The sequence below is a fragment of the Nicotiana tomentosiformis genome, chromosome 5, assembly GCF_000390325.3.
Source record: "Nicotiana tomentosiformis chromosome 5, ASM39032v3, whole genome shotgun sequence".
Lineage (NCBI taxonomy): Eukaryota > Viridiplantae > Streptophyta > Magnoliopsida > Solanales > Solanaceae > Nicotiana > Nicotiana tomentosiformis.
Genome location: NC_090816.1, coordinates 111,676,179 through 111,696,239, shown reverse-complemented (window position 1 = coordinate 111,696,239; position 20,061 = coordinate 111,676,179). Strand labels below are relative to the sequence as shown.

Here is a 20,061-nt window from a genome sequence, read left to right as displayed (position 1 = left end):
GTGTGGCATGACATCAGCATGGACTTTATTAAAGGCCTACCTAAGTCCTTTATTAAATAAGTAATCTTAGTGGTAGTGGACAGAAGTAAATATGCTCATTTCATCAGTTTGAAGCATCCTTACACATCAACTTCAGTGGCTCAAGCCTACATGGAGAATGTCTACAAACTACATGGCCTACCTAGACTATTGTTAATGACAGAGATGTAGTGTTCTTAAGCAAGTTCTGGAAATATCTCTTTGAGGTACAAGAAGTTCAACTTCATCATTCAACAGATTATCATCCTCAGTCAGATGGGCAAACTGAAGCAGTGAACAAATGTGTAGAAGGGTACCTCAGGTGCATGTGTAATGACAGACCAAAGGATTGGACACACTGGCTATTCATAGCATAATGGTGGTATAACATAACATACCACTCTGCCACTAAGCTGACTCCATTTGAAATTCTATATGGACAGAAGCCACCCACTCATATGCCATATATCACTTACAGCTCTTTAGTGGAGGTAGTTGATAGAAGTCTACAGGAAAAAGAAAGTACCAGCTGACTTTTGAAGCACCATTTGCAGCTAGCACAATCAAGGATGAAGTCACAGGTAGACAAAGGAAGGTCCTTCAAAGAATTTGCAGTGGGAGATATGGTCTTTGTAAGGTTGCAACCTTACAAACAAATGTCTTTAAAAGGTCACTCCTATTACAAGCTGAGTCCCAAGTACTTTGGGCCATTTCAGGTGATGAAACTATTGGTTCTGTGGCCTATCAATTGGATTTACCTGCTCATGCTAAGATCCATTCCACCTTCCATGTATCACAACTGAAGAAGCATATTGGAGCTGGCCCTGTGGTTGCTGAACTGCCAGTAGCTTTATCACCTCATAGGTATATTATCTTGGAACTTGAATCAATTTTGGAATCCAGAACTGTGCCTAAAGGAAGCAGAACTGTGACACAATTCCTAGTAAAGTGGTTCAATTTCCCAGCAGAAGACAGCACTTGGATGGATGCTCATAGCTTTAAACAAGAATTTCCTGCCTTTGTCCTTGAGGACAAGGACTTTTAGCGGGGGGATTTGTTATATACCAAAGTAGTTAAGGGTAATAGAAGTCATTGTAAGTAGTTAGTAAGGGGCATAACAGTCTTTATACTCGAAAAGTTAGTTATAGTTAGTTGAGTGCCTGAAGGTAGTTAGGAGGTGGTTAGGAGATGTTAGTGAGATTTTAATAAAAGGAAAGCACCAGCTGAATTGTGGGGATATTCCGAATAATAGATATTTACTCTTCTTCTCTAACTCCTAAATTCTAGAACAAGACTGTTCAGAAGCCATTCACTCTCTTGGTTTCTTAGATCTCTACAGAATTGTGCTTAACTTCGATTAAGCACATAACACCCATATTAGATATTAGTTCTCTATATACTTAAATAATGATACATACCAATGGCAAAGCAGACTCATCACTCCAGATTCAAATTTCAGATTTTTGTTCCAATTCCTAAATGGCAACAATGACATCATTGGCTGGAAATCATGAAAACGGGGCAATTCGCCCGGCAGCAAATTTTTCACCTAGTCTGTGGGGAGATATCATTAGCTATTCTGCTATGGATAATCAGGTATTTAACTAACTATTATCGGCTTCTCTATTTCTTTTAGTCAGCCTTTTTCATTATTTATTAGGACAATTCGGTGTACAAATTATTCATCCCGCGTTCATGCAGAGTCGGGGAAAGGGTCGCATCCAGGGAGTGTAATGTAAACAGCCTACCCTAATGCAAGCATTAGTGGCTACTTTCACGAATCAAATTTATTATTTACAACTTTGACAAAATTGTTAGCAATGAGCATTAGTTACTGGGCTCCGAGAAAAATATAGACAAGGTTGAAACTTTGAAAGACGAAGTGAAGCACATAATAATGAGTATTCGAAGTGACACCGTAAACATTTGATTGATATTCTTGAACGCCTTGGTATTTCGGATCACTTTGAAGAGGAGGTAAAAGATCAAATAGGCTAGTTGGTTAATCTAAATGTCATTCATGAAGAGGATGAACTATATAATGTTGCGTTATATTTTCGATTGTTTAGACAACATGGCTATCCAATCTCTTCTGGTATATATTTTTATGTGTACATATTACAATTTTATTTAATTTAAATGAATGTTTTAAGTTTGTTTTAACAAAAATATTTTGTGAATTATATCATTTCAACCAGTTCAAGGACAACAGTGGAAAATTCAAGGAAACTTTACTTAAAGATGTAAAGGGTATGCTAAATCTGTATGAAACAGTGATCACGTCCAACTATGCATTATAAAAAGGACTAAGCGGTCGTTGCAAATATAATCCGATTTACAAGCCTGGAGTCGAATCCCACAGAGAACTAAGGCTTAGCTACAACTGTTCAATATTGCTAAAAAACACAAGTCCAAACAATTTTTTAATTATAGAGATTATAATATTTATTTCTAACTAATTAACTAACAACTATTATAAAGCAGTAAAATTATCAACTAACAATGATAAAATTTGAGACAAGATTAAGGAGGTCTAGAGTTATTATTTTCCCAATTGTCGGAATCTTTTCCTCTACGTTTTCTATAAATTTGCCTAAATCTTCTTTATCGATCATGAGCACTCTGACTGTCGTAATTCTCTTCCGAGTAATTACCACAATTTACTAGACATATTCTCCCGAATTACGCTAGCTGGCATTAAGTACGGCTCACTCAGATCGCACCAAAGTTTCTTTCTCCCTAATCCCACCTTTAAACCCTTCGTATTGATCAATCATATACGTTAAGAGTGATATTGTTCAACAACTACCTAAATATGCACTCTCTCCCGAGTAATACATATTAAATAGGCACAGCCAATTGAGGACCCTTCAATCAACCACAATAATATTATAGTTGAACAAACAGAGAAAATACTACGGCAAATCTATATTAACGTAACAAGAAAATCATCCTTCAATAGATTCCATCAAAACTCTAGATAACAAATTAGCTATTCATAATAGTATGCAAAACTACAATACTAAAATTCATAACCAATCATCGAAATAGGAAGAAGGAAGTGAAAAACTCGTAGAAGAATTCCCCGCCTTGCTCCTAATGTGTTCTTGCCTCCTTAGGTCAAAATCCCAGATCTAATCTCGGTCCCCTCTCCGTAAAAATGATATTTAATGACTATTTATATGTGTAGGTTAAAGACCTAGACGAAATAGCCAAGTTCAAAATCAAATAGAAGACAAAATGGGCTTAAAACCCGGACCATGCATCGCCACACGAAACGCGCAAAGCACCTTGCGTCAACCGACGCGTCGCGTGCCCAAACGCGAAGATGCAAATGTCGCGTCTCCTGCTTTTGCTTCTGTTGCGTTTACATTTTGCTCAACTCACTTTTCAATTTCTTCTCTTTCTCGTTTCTGCCTTGCTTCTTTCAATTCTTCTTTGTCTTCTTTTGATTTCTTTTGTTCCCTAATTAAATAATTACAACTTCATTCTTATAGTGTATAAAATACACATAAAATTTTTTTTTTTTTCAATTCCGTCTTCAACGTACCGATACATAAAATAAACTTAATTAAGCACAAATATAATATAGTTTAATATTAAAGCACCTAAATGTAAGGTAAGTAATACACTAAAAATATATAATTATAGCCAAACATCAAGCAGCACAAGTAAGGGAACATCAAGATGAAATATTAGAAGAGGCTCTTTATCTTCAAAAAAGCCCATCTACAACAAATGACACCCTCCTTAATTAGCTCTTCTATTATTGAGAAACAAGTAACACATGCACTCGTGCAATCTCTACATAGAGGCATTCCAAGAGCTGAAGCCCATTTTAACAATTCAATATATGAAGAATGTGAATCAAGAAATGACAAGTTATTGAGGCTTTCCAAACTAGATTATAATTTGTTGCAAGTGCTACACAAGAAAGAACTTAGTGAACTCACTCAGTAAGCTCTTTATTTTTTTATTTGTGTACTATGTATTGTAGAGTATTATTGTATACGGTCAAAACCGAGTCTGCCCTTCTTATGACTAATCGAGATTGGAACATGATGGTCCAAGATTCATCTTTTCAATATCGAGCCATGATATGAAGATAGATTGTCGAGCTCGAGCCCCAGAGAGCGATCAATATCGAGATCGACCAAAATCGAGCTCGAAACCTAGAGACCGATCAATATCGAGATCGACCAAAATTGAGCTCGAAACCTAGAGACCGATCAAATACCGAGACCGATCAAGATAGAGATCAAGCCAAGAGACCGATCAATATCGAGATCGTCCAAGATCGAGTTCGAGACTCAGAGACCAATCAAGATTAAGACCAGTCAAGATCGAGATCGAGCCAAGAGACAAAAATGCCGTTATAGCCGTAATTGGGGGAGAATCTCGGCGAAAATCACGGCTTGAATCAAGAAAAAGCTAATTAATTAATCTATCATGGGATCTCCACTATATATTTTTAATTATATCCAAAATAGGATTTTCCCACTATATTAAGAGTTGTTATCATTTGTAGAGGAGGCCAGTTGAACATTATTCAGATTCATTGAAATTTACACATCTAGCAAATACTATCCTCTTAAGGGCTTTTGATATTGATTCATCTTGTTCTCTTGTCAATCACTCTCTATTCAATTTGGGTTTATATTCATTCTTTTACAGTTAATTTCGATATATCTTTACTTATTTTTTTAATTTGTACTAAGTTATACCATGTATCCTTAGAACTACGTATAAATTTAACTTTATCCATTTTTCAGGTAAATAGTTTGGCGCCCACCGTGGGGCTAAAATTAATAGTGGTTATTTGGTAGGAATCTCTGTAAAATATACTATTTTACACTTGCTCTTGGAAGTGTCTTTGATTTCAGATTAAAAATGACGAACTCTCAATTAATGGCCTGACCTATCGACAGTGAAGCTGGCCTTCAAGATGAGAATAACAATCTGACGCCCGGGGATGAAAGGCCACTCGTCGACCCCGTTGGAACTTGGGTCGTAGAGCCAATTGATGTTAATTCACATGTGGCCATTGAGGCGAACCAACGTTCCGACCCTAAAAATAGCATTCATGGTGGAACTCGATCTGTAGTTCGAAATACCCAAAATTTTGGAGAAGACGGGATCAGTCTGCGTATGATTTTCTAAATGTTGCAAGCTCAACAGGTAGCGATAGCTCAGTTACAGAGCCAAACCCAGGCACCAAGCAGGCCCGAGCCCGGTCCATCCCGAGAAGTCACCCAAACGACGGGGCCACCTGTAGTTAGGTCAAATGAACAAGAATCGGGGACTAATCCCGAAATTATTAAGATGCTCGAGGAACTGAAAAATGAATAGAATCAGGAGAAAAGAGGATTGAAGCAAACGACAAAAAGGTAGAAACTTATAACTCTAGGGTTGATCATATTCCTGAGGCACCACCAATATTGAAGGGCTTGGATTCCAAAAAATTTGTACAAAAGCCCTCCACCCCCGAGCGCTGCTCCCAAACCGATCCTCAAGAAATTCCGCATGCCCGAAATTCCTAAATATAATGGAACGACCGACCCCAACGAACATGTCACCTCTTACACATGTATCATTAAAGGGAACGATCTAGAGGATGACGAGATCAAATCCATATTATTAAAGAAGTTCGGGGAAACCCTATCAAAGGGAGCAATGATATGGTGTCATAATTTACCATCTAACTCTATCGATTCTTTTGCCATGCTTACAGATTCTTTTATAAAAAAACACGCTGGAGCCATAAAGGTCGAGGCCAGGAAGTCGGACCTTTTCAAGGTAAGGCAAAAAGATAACGAGATGCTAAGAGAGTTCGTATCTTGTTTCCAAATGGAACGAATAGATCTACCACCAATCACTGACGATTGGGCCGTTCAAGCTTTCACCCAAGGACTGAACGAATGAAGCTCAATGGCTTCATTGCAGTTGAAGCAGAACTTGATTGAGTGCCCAATTGTTACCTGGGCCGATGTACACAATCGATATCAATCGAAGATCAGAGTCGAGGATGACCAGTTGGATTCTAGGTCTATTATTAAAAGGGACATCGACCGAGAACCGAGGTCGAACATGGACCCATACCGGCCGTATAATGGAGAACGTAGGGGCAGCAAACCGGGACGCAATTCCGTACGAGGAGAAAAGAGAAGTGATCGAGGCCAAGGGTCTCGAGGGCTGATGAACAAGAATGGTTTCTACAGGCATACCGGACCTAAGGAAGCACCGCGATTGTCAGAACATAACTTTAATATTGATGCATCCGCCTTCGTATCGGCTATTGGACGCATCAAAGATACTAAATGGCCTCGACCTCTACAGACCGATCCCGTCCATAGAAATCCCAATCAAATGTGAAAATATCGTGGCACCGATGGCCATAGAACGGAAGATTGCAGGCAGTTGAGAGAAGACGTAGCCCGATTATTCAATGAAGGGCACCTTCGAGAGTTTTTAAGTGATTGGACCAAGAATCACTTCAAAAAAAGAGAGTTCAATAGACAAAACGAACAAGAAGAGCCGCAACACATTATTCACATGATCATCAGAGGGATCGACGTCCCCCAAGGGCTAGTGTCTAAACGCACTAAGGTATCGACTGTAAGAGAGAAGCGATCTCGAGCTCAGGATTACATACCTAAAGGAACCTTGTCCTTTAATGACGAAGACGCATAAGGTATCATGAAGCCCCATAACGATGCACTGGTAATATCTGTACTTATGAATAAAACTCAAGTTAAGCATGTGTTAATTGATCCAGGTAGTTCAGCCAACATCATTCGATCGAGGGTCGTAGAGCAACTCGGTCTACAGGACCAGGTCGCGGCCGCAACCCTGGTATTAAATGGATTCAACATGGCATATGAAACTACTAAGGGCGAGATAATTTTTCCAATAAATATAGACGAGACCATCCAAGAAATAAAATTCCATGTAATCGAGGGCGACAGTATAACGCCCTATTCGGGAGGCCGTGGATCCACAACATGAGAGCAGTACCCTCAACTCTTCACCAGGTTCTAACATTCCCAACACCAGAGGGAATTAAAACAATCTACAGGGAGCAATCAGCTACAAAGGAAGTGTTTGCCGTCGATGAAGTGATTCCGATATCATCGCTCTCATCGACAAAGGGATCGAATTCGAAGGAAAAACAGGATACAAAATAGCAATCATAAACGTGAGACTCGACCCAACTAGAGAAGTAGAAGACTGATGAAGATGATGATTATGGGATCCCTTGATCCTTCATGGTCCCCGATAATTCCGATGCTACCAAATCAACGGTCGAAGAACTGGAGCAAATCACGCTAATCGAACATCTGCCCGAACGAAAGGTATACCTGGGCACGGGGTTAAATCCCGAGCTCAGGAAAAAGCTTATTCAATTTCTTATAGATAACATGGACTGTTTCTCTTGGTCCTACCTTGACATGACAGGGATCCCACCGGAAATCACCACTCAGAGACTAAGCTTGGATCCGAAATTCCATCCAGTAAAGCAAAAAAGAAGGCCCCAGTCCGAGGTCAAACATGCCTTCATCAAGGACGAGGTAACCAAACTTCTTAAAATAGTATCCATTCGAGAAGTAAAATACCCCGAATGGCTAGCAAACATGGTGGTAGTCCCTAAGAATGGAAACAAACTTAGAATGTGTAAAAGATTATAAAGACCTGAATAAAGTCCGCCCTAAGGATTCTTTTCCTTTGCCTAATATTGATCGTATGATCGATGCCATGACCGGCCACGACTCTCTATTTTCTCGATGCCTACTCCGGGTACAACCAGATACAGATGAGCCCGGAGGATCAGGAAAAAACTTCATTTATCACTAAGTACGGTACCTACTGTTATAAGGTAATGCCATTCGGTCTAAAAAGTGCTGGTGCAACTAATCAACACCTAGTGAACCGAATGTTCGAAGAACAAATAGAAAAATCAATGGAAGTTTATATTGATGACATCTTAGTTAGGTCACTGGGAGCAGAGGACCATTTAAAGAATTTACAAGAAACTTTTGATACACTGAGGGAGTACAATATGAAACTCAACCCCGAAAAATGTGCATTTGGGGTCGGCTCGGGCAAGTTTCTTGGTTTCATAGTGTCCAATCGGGGAATCGAGATCAACCCCTATAAAATCAAAGCTATCGAAGATATTACGATAGTGGCTAATGTAAATGACGTGCAGAGGCTAACGGGACAAATAGCCGCCCTAAGACGATTCATTTCACGATCCTTAGATAGGAGCCACCGAGTTTCTCACTACTTAAGAAGAAGAACAATTTTGCATTGACTTTGGAATGCCAGCAGGCCTTGGAGGAACTAAAGCGGTATTTATCTAGCCCGCCGCTGCTTCATACCCCTAAAGTGGACGAACAACTCTACCTGTACTTAGCTGTCTCGGAGATAGTGGTAAGTGGAGTCCTGGTTCGAGAATAACAAGGTACGCAATTCCCTATTTATTATGTCAGTCGAACCTTAGGTGAGGCCGAAACTAGATATCCACACTTAGAGAAAAATTAGCGCTTGCTTTAATAAGCGCCTATAGAAAACTAAAACCATATTTCCAATGTCATCCGATATGTGTTGTAATAACTTATCCTCTTCGAAATATTATATACAAACCCGAGCTTTCGGGCCGATTGGCCATAGAAATTAGTTGGTACGATATTGAGTATCGACCCCGAACCGCCATTAAATCTTGGCGGACTTCGTGGCTGACTTTACGCCGGCCTTCGTACCCGAGATTGAAAAAGAACTACTGATAAAATCGGGTATATCTTCGGGAGTCTGGACCCTCTTTACGGATGATGCTTCGAACGCAAAGGGGTCCGGACTAGGCATCGTGCTCAAATCACCCACAGGTAATGTAGTTAGACAGTCTATCAGAACTACAAAATTGACTAACAATGAGGCCGAGTATGAGGCCATGATTTCAGGTCTCGAACTAGCTAGAAGCTTGGGAGCAGAAGTCGTAGAGGCTAAGTGTGATTCCCTCCTCATGGTAAACCAAGTTAACGGGACTTTTGAAGTCCGAGAAGATCGAATGCAGAGGTACCTGGATAAACTATAGGTGACTCTATATCGATTTAAGGAATGGACCTTGAAACATGTACCCCGAGAACTGAACAACGAGGCCGATGCTCTTGCAAACTTGGGTTCATCGGTCGAAGATGACGAACTCAACTCGAGGACTGTCGTACAACTCATGAGATCGGTAATCGAAGAAGGTCACGCCGAGATAAACTCCACAAGTTTAACCTGGGATTAGAGAAACAAATACATAGAGTACTTAAAGAACGGGAAGCTTCCATCAGATCCAAAGTAATCGAGAGCTCTGCGCACAAAGGCATCACGATTCACTCTGTCCGAAGATGGAACGCTGTTTAGAAAGACGTTCGATGGACCATTGGCAATATGTTTGGGACCGGGAGATACCAACTATATCTTGTGGAAATCATTTCGGTGCCGATTCGCTGATTCACAAAGTAATCAGAGCAAGGTATTACTGGACCGATGTGGGCAAGGATGCAAGAGAGTTCGTTCGAAAATGCGAAAAATACCAAAGGCGTGCGCCCATGATTCATCAACCCGGGGAACTACTCCACTCGGTCCTATCCCCATTGCCCTTCATGAAATGGGGAATGGACATCGTCGGTCCTCTCCCATAGGCCCTAGGTAAAGCTCAGTTTATTTTGTTTCTGACTGATTATTTCTCTAAATGGGTTAAAGCACAGGCTTTCGAGAAAATCAGAGAAAAGGAAGTCATAGACTATATTTGGGACCACATGATATGTCAATTCGGGATGCCATCCTAGATTGTATGTGATAATGGAAAATAATTCATTGGCAGCAAAGTTACTAAATTTCTCGAGGATCACAAGATTAAAAGGATCCTATCAACACCGTATCATCCCAGCGAGAACGGACAAGCCGAATCAACCAACAAAACCATCAACCAAAATCTTAAGAAGAGACTGACCGACGCCAAAGGAAAATGGAGAGAAATACTACCTGAGGTCCTATGGGCATATCGAACAACATCGAAATCTAGTACCGGAGCAACACCGTTCTCATTGGTTTATGGCACCAAAGCTCTGATCCCGGTCGAAGTCGGAGAGCTTAGTATCAGGTTTTAATATGCAACTGAGGAGTCAAATAACGAGATCATGAGTACGAGCCTAGAACTGTTGGACAAAAGACGAGAAGCCGCTCTAGTTCGATTAGCCGCCCAAAAACAACAGATCTAAAGGTACTACAATCAAAGAACCGGTCTTCGATATTTTAACATCGGGGACTTGGTGTTAAGAAAATTCATCCTCAATACCCGAAATCCGAATGAAGGGAAACTGGGTCCGAACTGGGAAGGACCGTATCAGGTTCTCGAAATCGTCGAAAAAGGATCCTACAAGCTCGGTATAATAAACGGCAAACAACTACCGAACAATTGGAACATATCGCACCTAAAACGATACTATTGCTAAGGTACGGCCCTCCCATGTCCATTTGTATTTCAAAACTAACCCTTTCAGGTGTTCGACCAAAAAACAACGGTGGATTCTTTAACACGAAGCCTTTAGATCTGAAAGCATGCATTGCACTCTTTTTTCCTTAGTCCGATTTTGTCCCAAATAGATTTTCCGGTGAGGTTTTTAATGAGGCAACCGTTGATCATGCTAACTTAGAATAATCCAATAGTATCCGAGGCCTCTTTACAATCAACCTCGAATACTGGTGGGCATTACCCTCGAATATCAAGTTTGATACAAAGAAGTTACTTCATGGGAACATGCTCTCGATAGAAAAAATTTGTAAGGGCCAAACGGTCAAACGAACCATGCCTGCGTAGTTTGATCGAGCCCTGGCACAAAACATGTACGCATGTATAATTATTCATAAAGATAAGTATTCTTCTTTACCGATATCTCATAACTTACAAAAATTTCTTCTATTTTACAATTTCATATCCTCGATCTATTATGTAAGCAGGCTTAAGGGCCGATGATTACCCCGGCAATTGGGGACTGCCGACCAAAAAATAAACAAGATCGAATTATATAAACTCCAGGATCATAAGACCTTTTAGGCAACCCTCGATTTTATAGGCCACGGCCACCCCACTCGGGGAGTGACACTTCGGGCAAGCTCGAAGTAAAACGGGAAAATAAGCCCAAGAGGCAAATCCCGAACTAAAAAGGCTACGGCCGAACCAACACGGGTCGGAGATGTCCGAATTCCATAACAAAACAGGCCTTCGAATTCTTTCATAAATCGGCTGAAAAAGGCTACCCCGGCAAAATCATAAAATGCTTCCATAATATTAAGCCTAAAAAACTCTAAAGAGTACAAAATTGTCCGAACTCTCGAACAATTCCTTATTTCATGCCAGGGCATTACAAATACAAATGATAAACTTTTTTCAAGCAAAAAAGGGGACAAAGCCTTGAACAATCATTTTACAAAATCCTAAGGGCTGTTTTTTTACCTTGAGTTCGAGAAGACCATCCTCGCTCAAAAAACCTAAGGGTTACTTTACTTCGAGTTCGAGCAAGCACTCACTCGATCATAAAGTATAAGGGCTATACTAATTTAGTTCCAATCAAATTGTCTAAACCTCGGACACAATTTGACCTTTGTAAAATACAGAACAACAAAGGAAAAACACAAGAACCAAAAGGGCAAGAAAAGCCTTATAATTATATTCGAAAGTTTTTACAAAAAGCCGAATCGGCCCCAGAAAAAGAAAGAAACATAATGTCCTAAGTGGCCTAATCTTCATCGGAGGATGTGCCCTCGGAATCCTCTCCGTCTTTAGATTCGCCCGAGCTCTCGGAGTCCTCCTCAGGGAAGGCCAGCCTTCGTGCCTTGGTTTCCTCCGCGTTGGCATTTTTAATTTCGGCCGCAACATCAAAGCCCTGAGCACTGACCTCCTCGAGAGCTTCCCTCCAAGATTGCCATTTAGCATGTTCGATCATACTCCTAGCCTTGGCCTGATTGGCCTCAATGTCGATCCTGAACTGGGCCACTTTAGCATCAGCTTTTTTATTAACCTCGGCCACCTCAGATCTAGCCACTTCGAGTTCATTGACCAAGCTTGCCTTATCTGAAGTGGCCAAGACCAACTGATGCTGAAGCTCCTAAATCTTTTCGATCTGCACCAAGGCGTTTTCTCTTGCAGCCCGAAGCTGGGCCTCAGCCGACTCCAATTGAGCTTGAACGACCTCCTTTTTTGAGGCAAGGATGTCCATATTCTTTTTGAATTCTTCTGCCTTGGCCAATAACCCATCTACCTACGAATTGAGCCGTCCGATCTGCTCGAGCCTTTGCCGAACCTGCAGAATCGGATCATTAGTGGTTATCTCCAATTTGTCTTCGCTATCGTGAAGAATTCGGAATACCTGCTCAGACATCTCCTCGTGCTCATCCCGAGCCATTGCCAAATCTTCCCAAAGCTTCTCACTGAGAAGTTTGTAGGAGTCACTCTTCTAAGTTTCCGAACATTAGCCCCATGTTCCTCCCAGATTCGGAGGAAAGCCTCGTGATGCAACACCGAGGACTACAAAAATGGGAAAAGATGTTAGAATTATTTACAACTCTAAATATAAAAAGAAACAACATAGCTACCATCGAAATTACCCGATTCAGAGCATGTTGGGCCTCGTTGAAAAGGTAAGAGGATCCTACCGCATTCATCACGGTTTGGTCCTCTTCGGTCACAAAGGACCGAAGGTAACTAGCAATCCCCACAGGGGGAGAGAAAACTCTGACATCCTCTGGGACAGAGAGAACTATCTCCCGCTTACAATTGAGATTGGCTCTCAGAGCCGGGAATCGATCCACCAATTTTGGGCCTGATGAAGACCCAATAGAACCCGACCATGGTGCTTTCTTCAGTATCGGCAACCCACTGAACCCGACAATATCCTCCACTGGAAGACTCAAGCCCATCCAGAAAGCCGTGGATATCGGTCGACTCCTGAATACCCTTGTAAGTTCGACCCTCCAGCATGTTGGCATCACGGATCATGGCATCCAAAATCTGAGGGGATCCAGTAATGTCGAATATCCCGAGCTCGTCCCTCAAGATATCTTCTTCTGCCCAAGAAGTCCTGCCCTCGGTCTCCCTTTCAACTACCTCATCTCGGGACAGAACAAAATCAGTTTTTCCTTGTTCGGGAATTACTGCTAGAACTCTCTTATTGACCTCTGCCGATTCGGAGGATTGCTGTATCACAACATTGTCCTGCACACAGTCTAACTCCTCTTCTTCTTCATCAGGCTCATACCTTAATCGATAGATCAAGTACAAAGGTATGATATCCGAGCCCCCCTTGGGCTTGTGAGTTCTCTTTGCCGATTTTTTCTTTTTCGAGACCGGGGAACTTGGTGCATCTTTTCTGTTCTTCTCTTTAACCTGCTTCGGGGCAGGAACCTCTTCATCACCAGATGGAGGCCTCATGACAACATCCTTCCTAAGTCCTACAAAGGAAAAAATGGGGGTAAGTAAGTGAAGAAGATTGAACGACAAACAAACTAAGAAAGAGACTTACCATGACTACAGGCCTCCCATCGACCCTTTGATAGTTCCACCCAAGTGCGCTCAGACTACGGTCTCTGCAGCACAAGACCTTCAACCCACTGTTTAAGGTCCAGAATCGGTTCCGGCATTCGAGTCACAACTGTAACAGAAAAGAAAAAGTAGATCAAGGAAATGAAAGGCAATCACAAATTAAAACACTCGAAGGGAAGTAAGTACTCACCGTTCATATTCCATTTCTCAGGAAACAACATGTCATCGATAGAGATCAGGTCCGAGGTTTTGACTCAAACAAATCGGCCCATCCAACCTCAATCACAAGTCTCGTCTATACTCGAGAACGGCGCTTTGATAGCTCGGCGAGCAAATTTGATTAACCCTCCTCGATAAAGTTGGGGACTATAAAGGCGCATAAGGTGATCGAGGGTGAAAAGACACCCCTCGATTTTGCTTGAGAAGAATCGGAGAAGAATCACTATTCTCTAAAACGAAGGGTGGATTTGGCCAAGGGTCACGTCGTATCTCTTACAAAAGGCGATGATGACAGGGTCTAATGGACCCAACGTGAAAAGATAAGTATAAACACTTAAGAATACATCCACGTTGGTAGTAATTGATTCTTCAGGCGATGAGACTACCACGTGCTTGTCGCCCCACTTACATTCCTGTTTTACTTTATCGAGAATTTTCTCGGTGATTGAACAATGGTACATCGAGATTGGCTCACATCGGCCCGGTATCGAAGAAGGTTTTTCAACCTTAAAATCAATGACAATTGTGCACCCTACCTGAACGAACTCCTCGGGGCGGGGCTCCGCTGCATCCTCACCGCCGGCGGGTCGTGATGAAGAAGCGACCTCTTTTTGCGGCACCGTTTTAGAGGTTTTCACCATTGATGAATAAAGGGAAAGAGAATTAAGGTTGTATATGATGTAAAGTGTATGAAGCAGAGGGATTTTTTGAAGAAGACACAAGAATAGAGAAGAAGCTTTTTGAATGAAAAGTTTGGATGAGGATGAGGATTTGAATGTTTATAGGCCTGGTAATGACGGTTCAGAATCGGTAGTGGTCGACCAACGACTGATAGACATTTAATGCCTTGGTAACTGGACTGATGAGACGTTTGTAATGTACGTCATAATTGGGCTCGTCTCTGACATCATCATCCACCAAGTCGAAATTCGGAAATTCATATCATTTCTCGTAATCTTCTTTCCTAGAAACGAGGGGACTATCTGTATACGGTCAAAATCGAGTTTGCCCTTCTTATGACTAATCGAGATTGGAATATGATGGTCCAAGGTTCATCTTTGTAATATCGAGTCATGACGTGAAGATAGGTTGTCGAGCTCGAGCCCCAGAGACCGATCAATATCAAGATCGACCAAAATCGAACTCAAAACCTAGAGACCGATCAATATCGAGATCGACCAAAATTGAGTTTGAAACCTAGAGACCGATCAAATAACGAGACCGACCAAGATCGAGATCAAGCCAAGAGACCGATCAATATCGAGATCGGTCAAGATTGAGTTCGAGACCTAGAGACCAATCAAGATTAAGACCGGTCAAGATCGAGATCGAGCCAAGAGACAAAAAAGCCGTTATAGCCGTAATTGGGGGAGAATCTCGACGGAAATCACGGCTTGAATCAAGGAAAAATTAATTAATTAATCTATCATGGGATCTCCACTATGTATTTTTAATTATATCCAAAATGGGATTCCCCCACTATATTAAGAGTTGTTATCAATTGTAGAGGAGGCCATCTGAACATTATTCAGATTCATTGAAATTTACACATCTAGCATATACTATCCTCTTTGGGGCTTTTGATATTAATTCATCTTGTTCTCTTGTCAATCACTCTCTATTCAATTTGGGTTTGTATTCATTCTTTTTACAGATAATTTCAATATATCTTTACTTATTTTTCCAATTTGTACCAAGTTATACCACATATTCTTAGAACTATGTATAAATTCAACTCTATCCGTTTTTCGGGTAAACAATTATTTAAGCTAACTAAATATTACTTTTATTTAATTTGAAGGTGGTGGAAAGATTTGGATCTTGCATCTAAGCTTTCATATGTTTAGAGACAGAACGGTGGAATGCTTTTTTTGGGCCGTAAGGGTGTATTTCGAACCTCAATATTCTCGTGCTCGAATTATGCTTGCAAAATGCGTAGCTATGATTTCAGTAAATGACGGAACATATGATTCACATGGTACTCTTGATGAACTAGAAGTGTTCACAGAAGCCGTCGACCGGTATGAAAAAATCCATCTTTTATTTCTAACCCACATCTAAAGACTCACGAAAATATTTGATAAATATTTTCAATCATGGCAGGTTGGATGTAAGTGAAATTGATCGACCCTCGACTTATATGAAAGCGGTATATTCAACTCTTTTTAATCTCTTCAAAGAATATGACATCAAAGTAAAGAAACAAGATATAAGTTTTAATGGAATTTATTACGTCAAAGAGGCTGTATGATCACTTAAAACTCTAATATTATATATAATTTTCCTTTCATTTTATGATTTTAATTAATATTATTATAATTCTTGAATAGATGAAAGAAATCCGGAGGAGTTACTACACTGAAGCACAATGGTTCATCAAAGGGAAAAGTCCACCATTTGAAGAATACCTAAGCAATGCACTCATCACTGGAACTTATTACCTACTTGCTCCAGCTTCATTATTGGGCATGAAATCAGCTTCAAAGGCATCATTTGATTGGATGATGAATAAACCTAAAATTCTTGTGGTTTCTGCATTAATTGGTTGAGTCATTGATGACGTTGCAACTTACAAGGTATTGATATATAAATTAAATTACGTTTCAGTTCCAAACAAGATGAGAATTTGTTAATGTTTTTATGATCGATCTATTCTTTTCTTTTATTATATATATATATATATATATAGAGAGAGAGAGAGAGAGAGAGAGAGAGAGAGAGAGAGAGAAAGAAAAATGACAACTTGTGATGGGAATAGAATGCTATATGAAAGAGCACAATGTAACAGTGGAAGAAGAAAGTGCACAACTTACTGAAATAGGCCTACTAATTCTATGCCATTTGAGATCTTGAAGCCTATCGTAAATCTCACACGTCTAATTGATGTGGTTTACACAAATAATGAAGATGGATATAGAAATCCAAAGAATAATGTGAAATCTATAATTGAAGCCTTATTCGTCAATCCCATTAACATGCAGGGGACTCAATGAAAGATGGTGTAACAATCCGACTGGTCGTTTTGAGGTTTACCATTTCATTCGGCAGTTTGAGACTTTAAGTAGCTTCATATTATGTATTATGACATGCATGTATGGTTGGTTCCGGTTTTCGAGCGGTTTGGGATTGATTTGGAAGAATGATTCTCGTTTTAGAAGTTTTAAGTTAGAAGAGTTGACCAAGGTTTGACTTTTGGGTAAATAGACTCGGAATCGGGTTTTGATTATTCCGATAGATTCATATGATAATTTTGGACTTGTACGTATGTTTGGATTTGATTTTGGAGATTCCTAGAAGAATTCGACACTATTTGTCGAAAGTTGACAATTTGAAGAACTTAAGAGTTCATAAGTTTGACTAAGAGTTGACTTTGATGTTATTGGACTCCAATTGGTGTTCTGAGACTTTGAATAGGTTTATATAGTTGAATTGAACTTGTATGCAAAGTTTGGAAGTAATCCAAAGTATTTAAGTGTGATTCGAACACTTTTTTAAAACAATGAAGATTTAGCAAATTAAGAGAAATTATATTCGGTTTGAGCCTCGACTCTTTGTGGTGATGTTTCCATGGGTGTTTTGAGGCTTTGGATAAGTTTGGATAACATATTTGTACTAGTTGATATGATTGGATGGGGTCCCTAGGGATTGGAGTGTGTTTTGGATAATTGGTTGAGAAACTAGTTAAGGATTTGAAGTTTTACCATGGTCAATATCGGGTCACGATGATCTCTTTTCGGTGTTTAGAGTGCGCAAGAATGTTCGTAACGTGTTTTATGATTGAAATGCATATATGATTTGTATCCGAGAGCTTCCAAATGAGTTTTGGATGCTAAAACGAAAATTTTCTTATTGCTGATTTTTTTTTTCTGGTGTAAATAATTATGAAAATGCCATTATGTTCTTGAAATTTTCAGATTTCTTTTAAAACTTTAAAACATCATATCTCTCTCATTTTAAGGCCAAAATAGGTGATTTAAGAGGCTATCTTGGGATTATCAAACGTGAGTTTCGGGATCATCTAAGACCTGATTTGGGCTGGAACACCTGTTGCGTATTTTACTTGTTTCGGAATTTAGTTACTTTTTCTCATAAGGTTTTGGAGCTCGGTTTTGGACAATTTTGGAGGGGATATTCACTACTTGGATTGGGCTAAATATTTTTGACTCGGATTTATTATTATTTCATGATTCCAACCTCGATTTTAGTATTTGATTAATGATTTGAATTAGAGAAATTGGGGATTATAGTAAAGAGTTTCTAAAATATAAATTGATGGTTTGAAAGTCGATTTGAGGGTGGAATCGAATGATTTTGGTATGGTTAGACTCGTATCGAAATGGATGTTCGGAATTTATGAGTTTTGTCGGGTTCTGAGGTGCAGGCCCGGGGTTTACTTTATGTGTTGACTTTTTTATTTTAGTTAAAGATCGAATCTTTATTATCCGAAATTATTTCCTATGACTTTTATTTATGATATTAAGTTATTTTTGGCTAGATTCAAGTCGTCCAGAAGTGGATTTGCGCGGGAATGGCTTATTAGTAGATTGATTTAGATTGTTTGAGGTAAGTATCTTGCCTAACTTTATGCGGGAGAACCTACCCCTCAGGATTTGGGTTGATTGTACTATTTGAATTATGTGAAAGATGTGTACACGAGGTTACGAGTGTGTATATGGGCGTATATTTGGTATTTGACCGGTTTAGACTCTTATAGCCTGTTTGGCCAAGCTGGAGAAATTAGCTTATTTTGAGAAGTATTTTTTTTTCAAAAGTTCTTTTGAAAAATATACTTTTGGGAGAAGCAGTTTGTGTTTGGCTAATCACTCTAAAAAGCACCTTTGAGCAATAATTTGTGTTTGACCAAGCTTTTCAGAAAGTGCTTTTAAGTATCAAATTACGAATAAGGACATGAATAGATTTACTTAATAGTTAATATTATAAATAAATAAATAATCTTAAAAATTTGTTATTACAGGCAATAATTAAATCTTTTTATTTTATTTAAGTAAAATATGAAAATAAAATTTAAATGTACTTAATTCTTTTAATATAAGTTAAATGTATTAAAAATCATTCAACAAATATATAAGAATTCACCCCTAAAGTCACTATATATTAGAAAGCTACCCTAAAAAAATAAGAAATATTTATACATTAATATCCTAAGTATTAGGTTTAATGGTTATTTTGGTATATACTATATTTTGTTAAGGGTATTTTTGATTAAAAAAAAAGTCAATAATGCTTTTGCTTCTGCTTTTGGGAAGAAGCTACTTTTTTTTCTTCTCAGAAATTGCTTTTGCTTCTTCCCAAAAGCACTTTTCCCCCAAAAAAACTTGGCCAAACACCTCAAGTTAGGAAAAAGTGCTTTTTAGAAAGAAAAAAAGAAGCACTTTTTGCCTCTTGAGAAGCTTGGCCAAACAGGCTATTAGACTCCTTTCATGCATTTAATTAAAGTTGTCATTTCATGTTATATTCTCTATTGTTAAATTTTCTCTTACATACTTTATTTGAAGTTGCTAGTACATGCTCTATATTTTATTATCAAGTTTACTCTTAGATGCTTTAATTCTTGACTGCAATTACTTGTTGAATTCATGCCCTTAACTGTAACGACCCGACCTGTCGTTTTGCTTTCTAGGTCCCCGTTCCCCTAAGTAAGACTCCCCGTATGTGCTTTTGCTGTTTTATAGTTTGCGGGGATGGTTGGTTCGGGTTGAAATTGGAACACTTAATTCCTTAATAGTGGCCTATAATGGTCAAGTTTTACTTGAGTCAATATTTTTAGTAAAATACCTCGGAACCGAAATTTGATGGTTCTAATAAGTTTGTATGATGATTTTGGACTTGGGCGTATATTCGGATCGGGTTTCGGATTACCCGGGAGTATTTCATCGCTTAATGTTGAAAGTTGGCACATTGAAGGTTTTCTAGTTTTTTAAATTTGGTTTGGAGTAGACTTTGGTGTTATCGAGGTCCATTTGAGATTCTGAGCCTTGGAATAATTTTGTATGGTGATTTATAACTTGCACGCAAAATTTGGTGTCATTCCGAGTAGTCAACGTATGATTCGGCGTTCGGAGTAAGTTGAAAAGCTTGAAGTTCATAACTTGATTCAATTTGGTTTTTGGGTGCGATTCTTAGTTTTCATATTGTTTTACGTGATTTGAGAGTTTGAGTAAGTCCATATTATGTTTATGGACTTGTTGGTGCATTTGGACGGGATCCCGGGTGGC

The 20,061-nt window shown here is 39.4% G+C and overlaps 1 pseudogene; it reads left to right on the top strand.

Moving 5' to 3' along the window:
• The first annotated feature begins 1,372 nt into the window (after positions 1–1,372).
• Positions 1,373–16,818, top strand: LOC104089191 (viridiflorene synthase-like; annotated as a pseudogene).
• Positions 16,819–20,061: the final 3,243 nt, after the last annotated feature.